At 33.5% G+C, this 15311-nt stretch overlaps 1 protein-coding gene across 1 annotated transcript in view; it reads right to left on the reverse strand.

The window, feature by feature from the left end:
* The window catches only part of LOC145329226 (uncharacterized), a 145076-nt gene that overhangs the window by 110607 nt on the left and 19158 nt on the right, over positions 1-15311 (reverse strand). The gene's annotated exons all lie outside the window — the stretch shown is intronic.

A 15311-nucleotide genomic window follows, 5' to 3' on the forward strand; every position in this document is an offset into this window, starting at 1 on the left:
AAGCGAAACAGACAAAAAGATAAAATTACAAAACATTTTTATAGCCGTTACATATATGTATATTATCAAAAGTTTAATCTTTTAAGATAGAAAGATAAACATATATTATATCTCAATTTACATATGTGTAGATAGATAGATAATATCAAATAAATAGATAGTTAGATAAGCGGTGCTTTCCTACAAAGTGCATGTCGAGCACTATACACCCTCCCCCTTTTTCTTCGGAGAGGCTTCACCATGCGGGGCTAACTAGTATCCAATATAACCTAACCTAAAATAATGAACAAATAATCTTTCCCCCCCCCCCCTCAACTATATGCCAAAACAAGGGGGTTTCTGTGCTCAACAATGCACTTTGAGGGAAAGTACTAAATAATCTTCACGTATAATCTTTCAACAAACGTATATAATATCTTTGTTCCTCCGTTTGTCAACTATAAGGGACCGTATAATGAAAAAAAAGTTAATTTCCCCTAAAATTGTCTAGCGACCACAAAAAAACCTACCACCCCTCTCCCATTTAGATGAATATAAGGACGAGAAAGCAATTCGCGAGGAGACGAAAAAGGTCCCCAACACTGGATCCAGGTAGTTGTCTAGGTTATACATCTATATTTATAGATTTATTGTTTAAACACTACTAGATTGGAGTAACCAAAGACTTTAAGTAAACGAATCAGATAACATTGTTATAAAACTTTGGGTACCAGTGTAATTTACAGTCAAACGTCCCCTCCCTCCCAGAAACGTAACAAAAAGATGTACTATCCCTTTAAAATAAAACAAAAAAGATAGGAATCAAAACACACTCCACCATTGCAGTTTCTAAAAACTTATATTACAATAAAATAACATATTAATATTAGGCTAAAATATACTGAAAATATTATGTTAATTTATGGTTTTAAATATCCCTAGAAACGGCCGTTTTATTTAAGAAAACAAAACTTAAATATAAGAAAAACAACCTCCTCTATGACATATTAATTTTTAGTAGCGAAGCTACTCTAACTTATTGGCATTTCCGTAATTATCTTCGTTTTTTCTACTATATAATGACAGTTTGACTCAAGAATTTTGTCTTTAAGAATCAGTTTTGAGACTTTTTAGGGGGGGTGGGGGGGGGGGGGGGGTAAATTTCGACATAGCCCAGGAATAGACCTGAAACTCTATTCAAAAATGCATTTGTATGGAAAAGAATTATGTCCAAAAGAGCGAAGCAACAGAGATTTAATCAGAAGAGTAGAAGTTTTATTGTACAGGATTATTCGGACACACATTTCAATCCCTATTTTTTTAAAAATTTTCAAAGTATCTAAACGGGTTTTAATTTAAGGTTTAGTCGCGGCTGATGCGCGAATGCCGAGCCTTAAAAGGAACTAGTCATAGAAAATATAAAAGCTAGCTACCAAATAAAGATTTTTTGGCTTGGGGGTCTGGGGGGGAGATGGGGGGGGGGGGGGGCATTAAACTATCTTCCATTGTCGTATAACTAAATGTTTGGTAATGGGACATATCTTGAAATTTATGTATATGACCTCTTTGTTTTAAGACTTACGTACAATCATGTATGAAAAAGCTCAATAGCAAAATATGAATAATTTTGCCGTTTTTTATCAGGGATCAAAAGGGATAAGACAATGGGCGATGAACTGATGTACATCCTCAAAGATGATACACAAATTTCTGTAGATTACAATTAGAGGCCGAAACGTTTAAGCACTCAACTTGGTGAACCAAACATTAAAAATTCAATTAAAGTCGCCAAAGTTGTTAGGCCAACGAATATGAAAAGTAATCATAAAACTTTGGGGACTAGTGTAATAAACAGCCCAATGTCCACTCCCTCCTTGGGTTTTTATGCTTCTTATAATAGCAGAGGACATTGAAGATTTTAAATTTTCCACACCTAAAAAAATTGGGGGGGGGGGGGGAGGATTGGAAATCAACAGTATGGGTGAGAAATGTCAAAATTTTTAAATTAAACCAGGAATCAGCATGTACAATGTGAATTTATAACATTCCTAAACCAATGATAAGAGTTATACAGAAGGATGAACGTACGAATTGACCTTATACGTTAATCTTTAATCTTGCTGTTTTGCAAAGATGTCTTATTGTTTACTTTCTACCTCATTAAAAATGATATAAAAGTCCCAAAAAACATTTGTTCAAGTAGCAGTTAAATAGTCAGGGAGGGAGGGAGGAGACATTGGACTGTAAATTACAATGCAGTACCCAAAAATTTAAACCATATTATCCTATTAGTTGGCTTGAATACTTTGGGTACTTTTAATGAATTTTGATTGGAGTACATACTTTTTAACCAATTTAATTTTGATATACAGAAGGGGTTATTTTGTTTATCATTGAAGGGGATTTATATCGTTTTATTTTCCGTTGTCTTATCCCTTTCGATCTCTGGTTGAAAGAAGCATAACTTGTGGGAATAGAAATATAAGAATAGAAGCATATTCTGAACCCATTTTTCGTCAAATCTAAGAAGGAACATTTCTAGCAGATAAAAGTATTGTTTACTTTCGACTCAAGCTGATGTGGATTCTTAAGAAATTATAGACTCGCTACTCGATAGTGAGGTAAAATTATTTTTGTGAAAAATCATCCAAAAGCACATTAAAAATCTACAAAAATTAAACAAAATCATATGTTAATAACCCTTTTAAGATTTTATTTAATTTTTGTACATTTTTTTATTCGATTTTGGAGGATTTTTCTCAAAAATAATTTTGCCTCACCAGCGAGTAGCCAGCCTAACTTTTCTTTAAAAATCCATCTCTGTTTGAAGCTTTTAAATTGAAGACGAAATTTTTTGGGCAATTAATTCTGATTCCGCAAAGCTTTCTATTAAGAAAATATACTGTTTACAGCTAACTTTTATATATGTAGGAAATGAAAAAAAAACATGCTTTAATAACAAAATGTGTACACAATTTCAACCAATGAATTTAAATGTATGTACCGATGCGATTCTCCTATTGGCTTTATCAGACAATACCTCTCTTTCTTTACATTTATTCTTGTGGGCATACAATAAAATGTCTTTTTTAGGCAGCGAAGCCACTCTACAATTTACTTGGTCTGTCCACCAGTCCGTATTGCTATGTGGAAAATGTGCTTTTTATGATAGACGTCTGAATTTTTTTGTGAATATTCCCTGAACCTAAGAACATTTTTTTGTCCGTTGGTCTGTCACTCACGTTACAAAATAAAAGTGTCAGTATTCCCATCCATGATTTTTGTAAAATTAATTATGGATGTTGCCAACCTATTTTTGTAGACAATTGTAGACATTTTTTATTTCTAGCAAAATTACTTGATATCTGAGGCATGTCTGTACGTTTGTCCGTCGGTCTGTCAGTTAAATGCAATTTGCTTTGTAAGCAATATGTGTATTTTTTTTCTTGCTTCAAAGACAACTGAATATTACCCTTTTTTTGTTTATCAGATACGAGAACGTTTTTAGGGAGAGGGGGTATACCCTCCCCAAAAATTGACAAGTAAAACCTCTGAAACCCAATCTAGCGTTTGTCGCATCTAGTGTATGTCGTTTCGAGGGTTTGTCAGTCACTGTTTGTCTCTCTAGCATTTGTCGCATCTACTGTTTGTCGTATCTTGGGTTTGACGTAGTACCATAACAACATACTTAAAAAAAGTTAAATTAGAATATAAAGAGTTTTTAAAAAATACTTTTTTTATATTTAGTACATCTTATATCTGTCTGTCTATCTGTATGTCCATATAGCTTTCTGTCTGCCTGTCTATCTATCCATTAATAAAGTCCATTGAAGCCTGAAAACGAAATATTTTCTGCTGTGATCTTTGATCCGAAATACATTTGTCCAGGGTGATATGGGATAGGACAATGGCCGATAAATTAAATATACATCCCCAATGATGATACACAAAATTATCCCTTCTATAGATAACAATTAGTGATAGACCCAACGTACTGAACCAGCCAATTAAAACTTAATAATAGTCCCCAAAGTTGTTAAGCCAAAGAATAATAAAACGTTATTATAAAACTTTGGGGACTAGTGTCTCATTCCTCCCTGCAATTGTCACATGCCAAACATAAGTAGCGAAGCTGTAACATTATTTTTAATAAATGAAAAATAGCATATTTAAATCCTTATTTAAAGTAACAGGATGTATATCTGTCTGTGCTTTTGTAAAGGGGGGTGGGGGGGTAAGTTGTGCTAAAATTCCAAGCTGAGTTTTAAGGCTTAAATATTTAGTAAATATTATCGTTCCACTACTGTTTTTAAGCCTTAAAACTCCCACATTTACGGAATTTTAGCACAACCTACCTCCCTCTTGTTTGAAATCTAAAGCCCCATCCCTTTTTTTAAGTGCCCCTTGAGTCCTCTAGGGGCTTAGCCGCTGGTATTATATAAAGAAGTGAGGGCTTTGTTTGTTTAAATATTAAGATCTTATTAACAACTGAATCAATTTATATCGTTATTTTAGGGATACTTCACATAGGTAAAAAGTATGGTTTGAGTTTTTTGTTTACAGGGTTGATATAACCCCCCCCCCCTAGATGCTAGGGGGAAAAATGTACTCAAAGGATTCGTTGTCAAGTAATGTATTTCTTATTCGCCCCTATCTATCCAATAATATTTGCTTGAATGTATGATAACTTTTGTTATCTTGATTTATTTCCAACAAATGATTTTCCCCGTTTAGAGAACAAATTATTAGGAAGTTACAGGGATCTTAAGAGATAATACAATTGGCGTTAATTTTTTATACGTTCCAAATAATTATAAACAAAATTACCACTTCGAAAAATTAAATACTTTTTTGAAAAGTTTGAACTTTAGAGCAAAATTAGATATATATAGTACCTAAATTTTGAAAGCGTAGCAACTTTGTAAAAAATTTCCGTATGTTCATTTTTTAGGTATTTTGATAACAAATTTTAAGATGATTAAACATTATCATTTGTTGTGTTTTGATTACTTTAAAGAGCTTAGTTTTTATTAAATTTGTGGGGTTATTTTTTTCCAGCGGCGATATCTCTTGAAAAGCTACACTGTAAAGGAGAACCAAATCGGTTCGGAGGTTCAGATTTTTCAGAACAAACAGACATCCTGTTACTTTTATAAATAGATTTATCTATCTATCTTTCTATCTATCTGATATAGGGCACACGTACCGACTAAGATTTCGGAAGTATTATTTTACCCAAAGATGCCGAAATATCCAGGGATATTAAGGGATAAGACAATGGACGATAAAATGATGTACACCCCCTCCCCCACTCTCAATAATGATTAACAAAATTATACCTTATGTAGATTAGAATCATTTGTGAAAAAGTTTTGCTCATATTTATTTGGTACCAACCAATCAAAAGTCAATAGTAGTACCCAAAGTTTATAAGTAAACGAATAATTAACTATTTTTTGTAAAATTTTGGGTACCAGTAATTTACAATATAAATCAGAAAAAAGGAAAGATAGAAAGATAAAAAGAGATAGAGAGAGAGAGCTAGAGAGAGAGAGAGAGTGAGAGAGAGTGAGAGAAAGAAAGAGAGAGAGAGAAATAGAGAGAGAGAGAAATAGAGACAGTGATAGGGATAGATAGAGAGAGAGAGAGAGAGAGAGAGAGAGAGAGAGAGAGAGAGAGAGAGAGAGAGAGAGAGAGAGAGAGAGAGAGAGATAGAGAGAGAGAGAAAATGAAATTGAGAGAGAGGGAGAGAAATAGAGACAGTGAGAGGGAGAGAGAAAAAGAGAGAGAAAGAGAGAAAAAAAGAGAGAGAGAGAGAAAGGAAGAGAGAGAGCGAGAGAGAGAGAGAAATAGAGACAGTGAGAAGGAGAGAGGAGAGAGAGAGAAAGAGAGAGGAAAATAGAGAGAAATTGAAACAGATAGAGAGACAGATAGATAGAGAGAGAGAAAGAAAGAAAAAAAGAAAAATACCTATTCTATGTTAAATATCAAAATTAATGTTCTTTTTAGACACACTTAAATATATCAAACATCATATAAAAAATACAAAGCTATAAAAACAAGAATGACAACATCCATTAAAACCACGCAGGACCTTTAGGTTAGGTTAGGTTGGGATAATGGATAAGACATTGGACGATAATTGATGCACATACCTCTCCTGGAAATTAAAAATTTTGATAGGTGGAAAAGTTTGGCCACTACTTGTTTCTAACTAACCAATCACAATCCGATAAAAGTTCCCACAGTTATTGAGATTACAAATAAGATAATATGTTTATAAAACTTTGGGTACCAGTGTAATTTATAGTTAAATTTGTACCATTAGACCTAATAATCTAAAAATAAATGTTTCAAACGACAACAAGTGGACAAATGATCATAATGAAAAATGGATATCTATAATATAAAGTAGAATGATGTCTGTCCGTCTGTCTGTCCGTCTGTCTGTCCGTCCGTTTGTCCGTTCGTCCTTCCGTCCGTCCGTCTGAAGCTTAAGACCTCGGTAACCACTGAACCGATCGGATTTCACTCTTCAGGGAATATACCTACTGGTCCTGTGGTGGTTTTAGGCTATTTTGTTGGGGGGTGGGACACCCCCAACCCCTCCAATAACAAAAAAAAATCCCCCCAAACTTTTTTTTTGCAGAAGATTTCCTTGGTCCTTTTTTTGCAGAAGATTTCCTTGGTCCTTTTTTTGCAGAAGATTTCCTTGGTCCCTTTTTTTTTGCAGAAGATTTCCCTGGTCCTTTTACGAATTTCACCTTAATTTTTATTGATCCCTTCTTAGGGCAAAGCCCCTAGAGGCTAGGGGCGAAGCCGCTAGTAGGATATATTTGGATATATGGACAGGGGGGAATTTGTCGTCAATTTTGGTTGCTGGACCTCATTTATTGGTCAGTTGGTTCATCTAGTAGGAGGGGAGGGGATGGGGCGAAGCGGGTAGATGGGGGGTATCGTTATTTTAGCCAGCTGTGAACATCACTTAATCAGAGTATGTGAAACTTTCAAGTACTAATAAATCGATTTTATGATTTTTATGTACGACGGACAGACAGACAAAGCAATTTATATATTAACTGCACCACTAAAAAATCTAAAATTAGGGGGTCATTTGATAAGCATTTTTGGATATATATGTAAAGCATTAATTTCAATAATGGGTTCATTTATTTTTTTTACATTTTTTATAGATATCCGTGACCATATTCTCTCCCCCGTTTATCTCTCTTTTTCTTTTTTCTATTTCTCTCCCTCTCTTTTATTTTTCTTTCTCCTTCGATCTCTCTCATTCTACAGGGGGGTGGGGGGCGATAATGGGCTATTTATTGCACTGGTCCCCAAAGTTTTACAATAACGTTTCCTTATTAGTTAGCTTAACAATTTTGGAGACTTTTATTGAATTTTGATTGGATGGTTTATTAAGTTTAGTGTCCAATTATTTTAACTAATTATGATTTACATTAGGGGAAATTTTGTGTATCATCATGGAGGATGTACATTAATTAATCGGCCATTGTCTTATCCCTTAGATCCCTGCTCATTCCACCTATATGTCCATCTCCCTCTTGATGACAGTAGTTCGAAATCTCGGATTTTTTAAAACTTGTTTTGTTCCCCCCCCTTATTTTTGTGCATTAACTGGTGTTTATACAAATGCGCCAATTTCAAATCCCCTACCTAAAATTTTTTTATAATATTTTTTATTAAAACTCAAATTAAAAAGTAGAAAGGCGGTTGACATATCCCCCTCCCACTTTAATAATACCTAAAGGCTTCTAGGGGGCGTTGCCCCTCGTCTATCTTAAAATAAAAGCTATATCTTGCATTATTTTTTTCAATTAGGTGTTTGAACACGAATTGCATATAGTAAAAATATTTTTCTTTTTTAATTGTTATCCTAATAAGATAAAAGTTATACTTAAAAATTGTTTTAATAGTTATCATTATATTTAGCATTTTTAAAAAAACACCAAAATTGACCAAAATATGCGTATATATTTTGTACTCACTTGCGTCATTTATATTTCAGATTTTATTTACCCGTCATCTCCCTCTTTCTTTCTCTCTCTCTCTTCCTAACTATCTCTCTCTCTCATAAAATACCATATTAAACCCTTTACTAAAAAATGTCCAAAAATATCTCAACTCAAAAAGCTATAATTCTTTAAACAAATTAGGATTAGGTTCAAAAGACCTTAATTTGCATCAGGATAACAGCACATTTACAAGCTTAATAATACTTCCATTGTAAGATATATAACAACCAAAGAAACCGCCATGCTCACCCATTTGACATAAAATAATTCCATCTAGTTCATTTACAATTAGCCACGCATTCTTTTACTAAAAGCCTTGGACATTTTAATATCATGGAGGGGGGTAAAATTAAATACATTATACAAATAGACCTAAATAGACCTATAACAATCAGGAATCTATAGGGATAAGACAATGGCCGATAAATTTATGTATTAAAATTAGTTGTTGAAACGTTTAAACACTCAACCTAATGAGTCAACCAGTCGGAAATCAATAAAGTCTCCAAAGTGGTGAAGCCAACGAATAAGAAAATATTATTATAAAACTTTGGGGACTAGTGCAATAAACAGCCCATTGTCCCCTCTCTGTTTGTATAGCAATAGATATAGAATACGTGGATATTGTGAAAGGAAAATTTTTGTCGTCAATTTAGATTGTTAATTTAGTCCTCAGATGGAGTAAAGTCACAAAGGATGAAGATGGGGGGTATCATTATATTAGTCAGCTAGGAGAAACAATTTATCTATTAAAAAAACATTGGGCTGTAAATCACACTTGTACCCAATATTTTTGAGCGCATTTTTATTAATTGGTTCAATAGCTTTGGGACTATTTTAAGATCTTGATTGGTTGGTATAAAATATCAATGTTTAAACTTATACACCAATAAGGGAGGAGTAGGTTGCGCTAAAAATCCGTAAAGGTTGTGAGTTTTCAGTTAAAAACAGTAGTAGAACGATAAAAATATAAGTTAACTTTTTTTTTAAATGTCGGCAATAGTCCCTTTCGTAACATCGCACCTTATGGGGCGATTCTTCAAGTTTTTCACAGTAGCTTTTCTCCTATTTCTAGCACCTGCGGGGGGCTCTAACCCTGCGGGGCCAATTACCTAACCATGTGGGGCAATCACCTAACCCAATATAACCTAAAATAACCTATAAAAAGCCATTTTAAAAATACGACGAATCGCCCCTTATGGGGCGATGTTACGAAAGGGACTATTCCCAAAATGTCTATAGTTCTTTTCAATAAGAAATACACATATTTAGTAAATATTACCGTTCTAATACTATTTTTAGGCCTTAAAACTCACACCTTTACGGATTTTTAGCGCAACCTACTCCACCCTTTTAATTTACAAAAAGAGGGTTACAGAAAATAGAAAGAAAAAGGAGATAGAAAAAAGAGAAAGAAAGAGAAAAGTGGATAGAAAAATAGAAAAATCGTCCAAACTTGTGGGAAAGTAAATTATAACCGAACATTAATAATTGGTTGGGGGAGGGTGGGGGGGTCAAAATGTGCAGGAAGGTGATTATTAACTATATTACAAGTAAATAACAAAATATACACATCCGCCCCCCCCCCCCCACCCAAACCCAATCAAAATAATACAGGGAGGGAGGGGACATTGGACTGTTTACTACACAATTCCCTAAAGTTTTATAATAACCTTTTACTTATTCGTTGACTTTGGGGACTTTTATATAATTTTGATTTGTTGGATCATTAATTTGAGTGTCCAAAGTTTTCATCCACTAATTGTAATCTACAGTAGGGGTAATTTTTTCTGTCATCATTAAAAACATTACCTATCCAGTAATCCATGTCATACTAAAGCTTTAATTAAGGTGTATAATATCATAAAACTGCCCAATTTTGTCAACAAATTAATACAATTATGTCCATAAGTAGCGCAGCAATAACCTTCTTTTTAAAACTTTTTTATAAAAAAAACAAGGATGACAACATCTATAAAAGCGGAGCTCTAATATTATACCGCGTTATCCTAAGAATCATAATTCCAAAAATGAGATGAATAGGTTAATTAAATCATACAAAAAAATAAATTATTGTCAAAATCTGCATGTTTTAAATAGACTAGACTTTTAAGTTTTTAGGAGTTTCTACGTTTTCTAAATCTTGCCTGACTGAATAAAATCTATAGGACAATTATAACAAGCGGACGTACGGACTGGCCTTAATTATAGAAAATCTTTGCTTATTAGGGGAAATAGTATGATAGAAACTATCTATCTAGCTAAATTTCTTACTATCTAATTGATGTCCTTAGAGATTGATAATTTAAAGGGTCAGGTTATTCGTTGAATAAAGGAAGCAATTTAACTATCCATCCATCTCATTATCTATCTAACTATCTATTTATCTGGCTTTCTAGCTATATATTTTATATCTTTAGGGCTTATATAAATAATTATACAGTATTCATTTAAAAGAGGATACTATCTATCTTGCTTTCTAGCTACCTATATGTCTTAGGGCTATTAATAATTAGGGGGTCAGAATTCAGTAAGGAAGGGGACAATGGGCTGTTCATTACACTAGTCCCCAAAGTTTTAATAAACGTTTTTTATTTGTTGGTTTAAATTAACAACTTTGGGGACTTTTATTGAATTTTGATTAAGTTGAGTGACCAAACGTTTCAACCAAAAATTGTAATCTACAGAAGGAGTAATTTTGTGTATCATCATTGAGAATGCACATTAATATATAGGTCATTGTCTTATCCCTTTAGATCCCTGAATAATTAGGGGGTCAAAGTTAGGTTATTTGTAATACAAAGGAAGTTACATTTAAACAGGGATCTAAAGGCAATGGCCGTTTAATTGATGTACATCCCCAATGACGATACACAAAATTTCCCCTAATGTAAATCATAATTAGTTAAAATAATTGGACACTAAACTTAATAAACCATCCAATCAAAATTCAATAAAAGTCTCCAAAATTGTTAAGCTAACTAATAAGGAAACGTTATTGTAAAACTTTGGGGACCAGTGCAATTAGTAGTTGACACTTTTGGAGATCCTTCGTACAAACAGACACATAGACAGACATCCTGTTACTTTTATACGAATATTATAACACGGGAAGGTGGAAAAACTAGCAAAATAGTTTTTCTTTGGGTAACATATCTCTGAACCCTAAAATTGGGGGGAGGTGAGGACCTCACCCCTCTGCCCATCTTTTGATTAGTGTGAGAACCTAACACCCCAAGTCTATGTTTGATTTTTTAAAAATCCAATGGGATACTTACATGAAGAGATATCAGGCCTTTTTTTTAAATGGATGAGACAATGGCATGGCAAATAAATTGATATAAATCCCATATAATCATACACAAAAGTACCCCTTCTGTAGATTACAAGTAGTGGTTGACACGTTTGGACACTCAATTTATTAAACGAACCAATAAATTCGTCTGAAGTCCCCAAAGTTGTTGAGCACTGGTTCCCAATATTCTAAAAAGAAGTTCTCAAATTTGTTGACTTAAACACGTTGGGGACTATTATTGCATCTTGATTAGTGCGTCAAACTTTTTCATCAATACTTTTCATCTACTAAAATGGTTAATTTTGATTATCATAATTGAGGAGGTACCTTCCAATTAAAATCAAAATAACCCCTTCTGTACCATAAAATTTATTGGGGATCTAGGATTTTGAAGCTAACAAATGGCAGACTTTTTTGGGGTTCTTTTTATAATACAAAAAAAAGCACATATATGTATGTTTCAATAAAACAGAACGTTTTAAATTTTGATAAAGTTCATTTTATAGAACTTCCACTTCAGTCGTATTAGTTCCATAGTCGTTTTCTACCATAGTATAACAATGTAATTACACTATAAGATAAACTGTATCTCTGCTGTGATATCATCTAAATTAGTTGTTCATAGAAACCGGCTCTAAATTAGCGGAAAGGACTGACAGACTGATCTTCCCTTTTCCATAAACCATTCTTATTTCAGATATCTATCTATCTCTCTGTATCTATATATCTGTTTATCTATATACGTGTATCTATCCATCAATTTGAATCTATCCTGTATATATATATTCATCTATCTAAACTATATTTTCATCTAATAATCTATCTATCAATATCTACAGCTTATCTATCGTTATATCTATATCTATTTATTTATCTATATTTATCTATCTCTGTATCTTTCTTTCTATCTATCTACCTAAATCTGTCTATGTATCTATCGATATGAATCTATCTATAATTATATGGATCTATCTACCTATCTTCTTGTCTATTTGTCTATTAATCTATCTATCTATCTATACATGTATTTATCTATCTGAGTGTCCAACCTTTTTTAACCCATTAGTTTAATCTCAAAGGGTTAATTTTGTTTATAGTCCATTGTCTTATCCCTTCAGATCCCTGATATTTTTCTATGACTATCTATTATCTATTTTTCTCAATTTTTTGATAACATGCAGAGTAAAATAAGAGCACATCCTTTTCTATTTAATTCGCCCATGGAGAAAATGATCAGCAAATAAGTTATCTATTTGATACTCTACTAGCGGTTTCGCCCCCTAAAGGCCTCTAGGGGAACTTGAGGTTTGAGGAGGGATTATTTAGGGGCCATTTATCTTGGGAGGTGGTGGTACCCTCCCCCAAAATAGTTATAAACCTTGCCAGACATTGTAAAGGAGAACGATATGGGTTCAGCTGTTAGCGAGATCCTTCACTACACAGATACAGACAGACAGACAGAAAGACACTCACAGACTTAAAAACTCTGAGTAGTTTCATTAAATCTTATTAGATTGGTTTATACTTGCCGTATGTCCTGATTTTTTAACCAATATTTTTAGAAGCGAAGCTACTCTATAATTCACTTTGTCCGTCAGTCAGTCTGTCCGTAACGCTATGGGGGAAACCTGATTTTCTCGGCTCCTATTTAAGATAGACAGCTAAAAATTTTAGTGAATATTCTTAGATACTTATGAATGTTGTCATCCTTGTTAATCTATAATAGGGAACAATTGTCTGTAATTATTTTGCATCAATTTATTGTTCATTGTCTTACGCCTTGAGATTCTTGATAAAACTTAGTGCCTATATTTCTAAATAACCTTTTTGCTCTCAAATTAAGTATCAAACCATTAGATAATGAAAATATAGACTCATGCAATTTTAAACAATTTTATCATTATTATTAAAAGTAGTAAGGTTAAGATTTAAATAATTTATAAACTGCGATGCAGTCGCTAGTAAATATAATAAGGATGACAACATCAATAACATGTCTTGGGAATCTGCCCTAAAAATTTCAGCCGTCTATCACAAATAGAAGTTGAGAAAATCACATTTCACCCCATAGCTTGATATATATGTTGAATTACTCAATTGGCTATTTTACCCTCCCCAAATTAACTGTACACACCTCCCTCAAAAACCAATGTTGTTACATCCCCCCCCCCCCCAATCACACTTTCTATATGTTCTCTAAACCCATTTTCACCCTCCCCCCCCCCTCTCCCCTATCATAAAAAATTCACTACAAAACCCCTCCATCCCCCCAACCACCGGAAATGAAGGGGGCTGAACCCGAAAATTTGTGAATTCTTCTGTTTTTAATGATATTTCACAGAAAAGAAAAATAAGATATCAACATCAAAACTTTACACAATTATACACCCCGCCGTAACCGAGATCTTAAGGGATAACAAGACAATGGACCAACAATTATGGTTCATTACAAATGATGATAAACAAAATTACCCGTTTTGTAGATTAAAATTATTGGTTATAAAGTTTGGACAGTGCTAGTTTTAACCAACCATTCAAGATGAACCTAATAAAGTACCCAAAGGTTTTGGGCCATAAGAAAAAACTTTGGGTACCTCCCTGACCATATAAGAGATTTTGATTCAATTCAATCAAAAATCCTTAAATAAAAGTAAAAAGATCTGTGTCAGTCTTAACTGAAGGATCTCGCTAACCGCTAAAACGATATGGTTCTCTTTACAATGTAGCTTCTCATAGGTCCTGGGAAGATTTATAACTATAATGGAGGAGGGTACCACCATCCTTTCAAGATAAATCTCTAGAAAATGAAAACCAAAAACGTGCCGCTAGGCGGCGCCACTGTGTGATATAGGTTTATCCCAAATACGAAAGTAACTGGATGTATGGATGTGTGCATGTGTGTCCATTAAGATCTAGTAAACGGCTCTTGTATCTAAAAATTAGGAGGGGAGAAGAAAGAATTTATCCTCCTCCTTTCAGATCTCGTTAGTTGTGTTAAGGATAGACTTTCCTAAATCTAGGGTAGGTTTTTACCCATTTTCTGAAATAATGATGCCCCTAGAGGCTAATCCCGCTACCGCTAGTAAAGTATGAATTAGAAAATCGAAATTGTATTAACCAAAAAATGTAATACCATGTACTGTAGATAAAATAATGTACGGTCGCCTATAATTGTTACTAGATTCATACATTTTCTACAATTATAATTGATTAAATCTACACCCATTTTCTTTCCCCTATTTGTAGAGATCTTAAGTGATAAGAAAATGAACTTTGAATTGGTATATATTCCCCATTATCTTAATAGTTATTTCACGCATCGTATTATAAACAGCTTTCCGCAGATATAAAATGTACAATTATAAGATTAAAACCATTTTATTTGCCCCGAGGTGCCGAAGGCACTGGCTAAATAACTGGTTTTAATCTTATGATTGTACATTTTTATATTCGTGGAAAGCTGAATATAATACGATGCTAGACATAGTTTTTTCGTATGGATGAGAACCGGTTCCTATCCACCGGATTCGAATAAATACGAGAAACATTATTACTCTTTCTGTAGACTAAAATTATTAGTTAAAAAGTTTGAAACACTGCAACTTATCAAACTGATCAAGATTTAATAAAAGTACTCAAAGTGTTTAAGGAAACGAATTCGATAACATGTACAGGGTGGGGCAAATAAGACCGGACAAATTCTAACTTCTAAACAAATGAACATAAAATCGTCAATTTTAAAGATTTTATTAAATTTTAAAAACTGGCAAGCAAAATAGGTATATGACTATTAGAATATTCAATAAAATCGCCGCCAGCCAGTGGCAATGAGCGAGGTCTTTGTGGTATGGACACGTCTATTGGTGGATGCTTCAAAGTAGCCACAGGCCCAAAAGTCCATTGAATTAAGATCGGGCTGTTGGGAGGCCACATTTCCTTAGAAACGTCCGTAACCGCAGGATCCAAATTAGCCCAACTTTCAAGCTACCCTTATACAC

This window comes from Acartia tonsa, chromosome 10, assembly GCF_053477335.1.
Source record: "Acartia tonsa isolate MP-2025a chromosome 10, ASM5347733v1, whole genome shotgun sequence".
Classification (NCBI taxonomy): Eukaryota; Metazoa; Arthropoda; class Copepoda; order Calanoida; family Acartiidae; genus Acartia; species Acartia tonsa.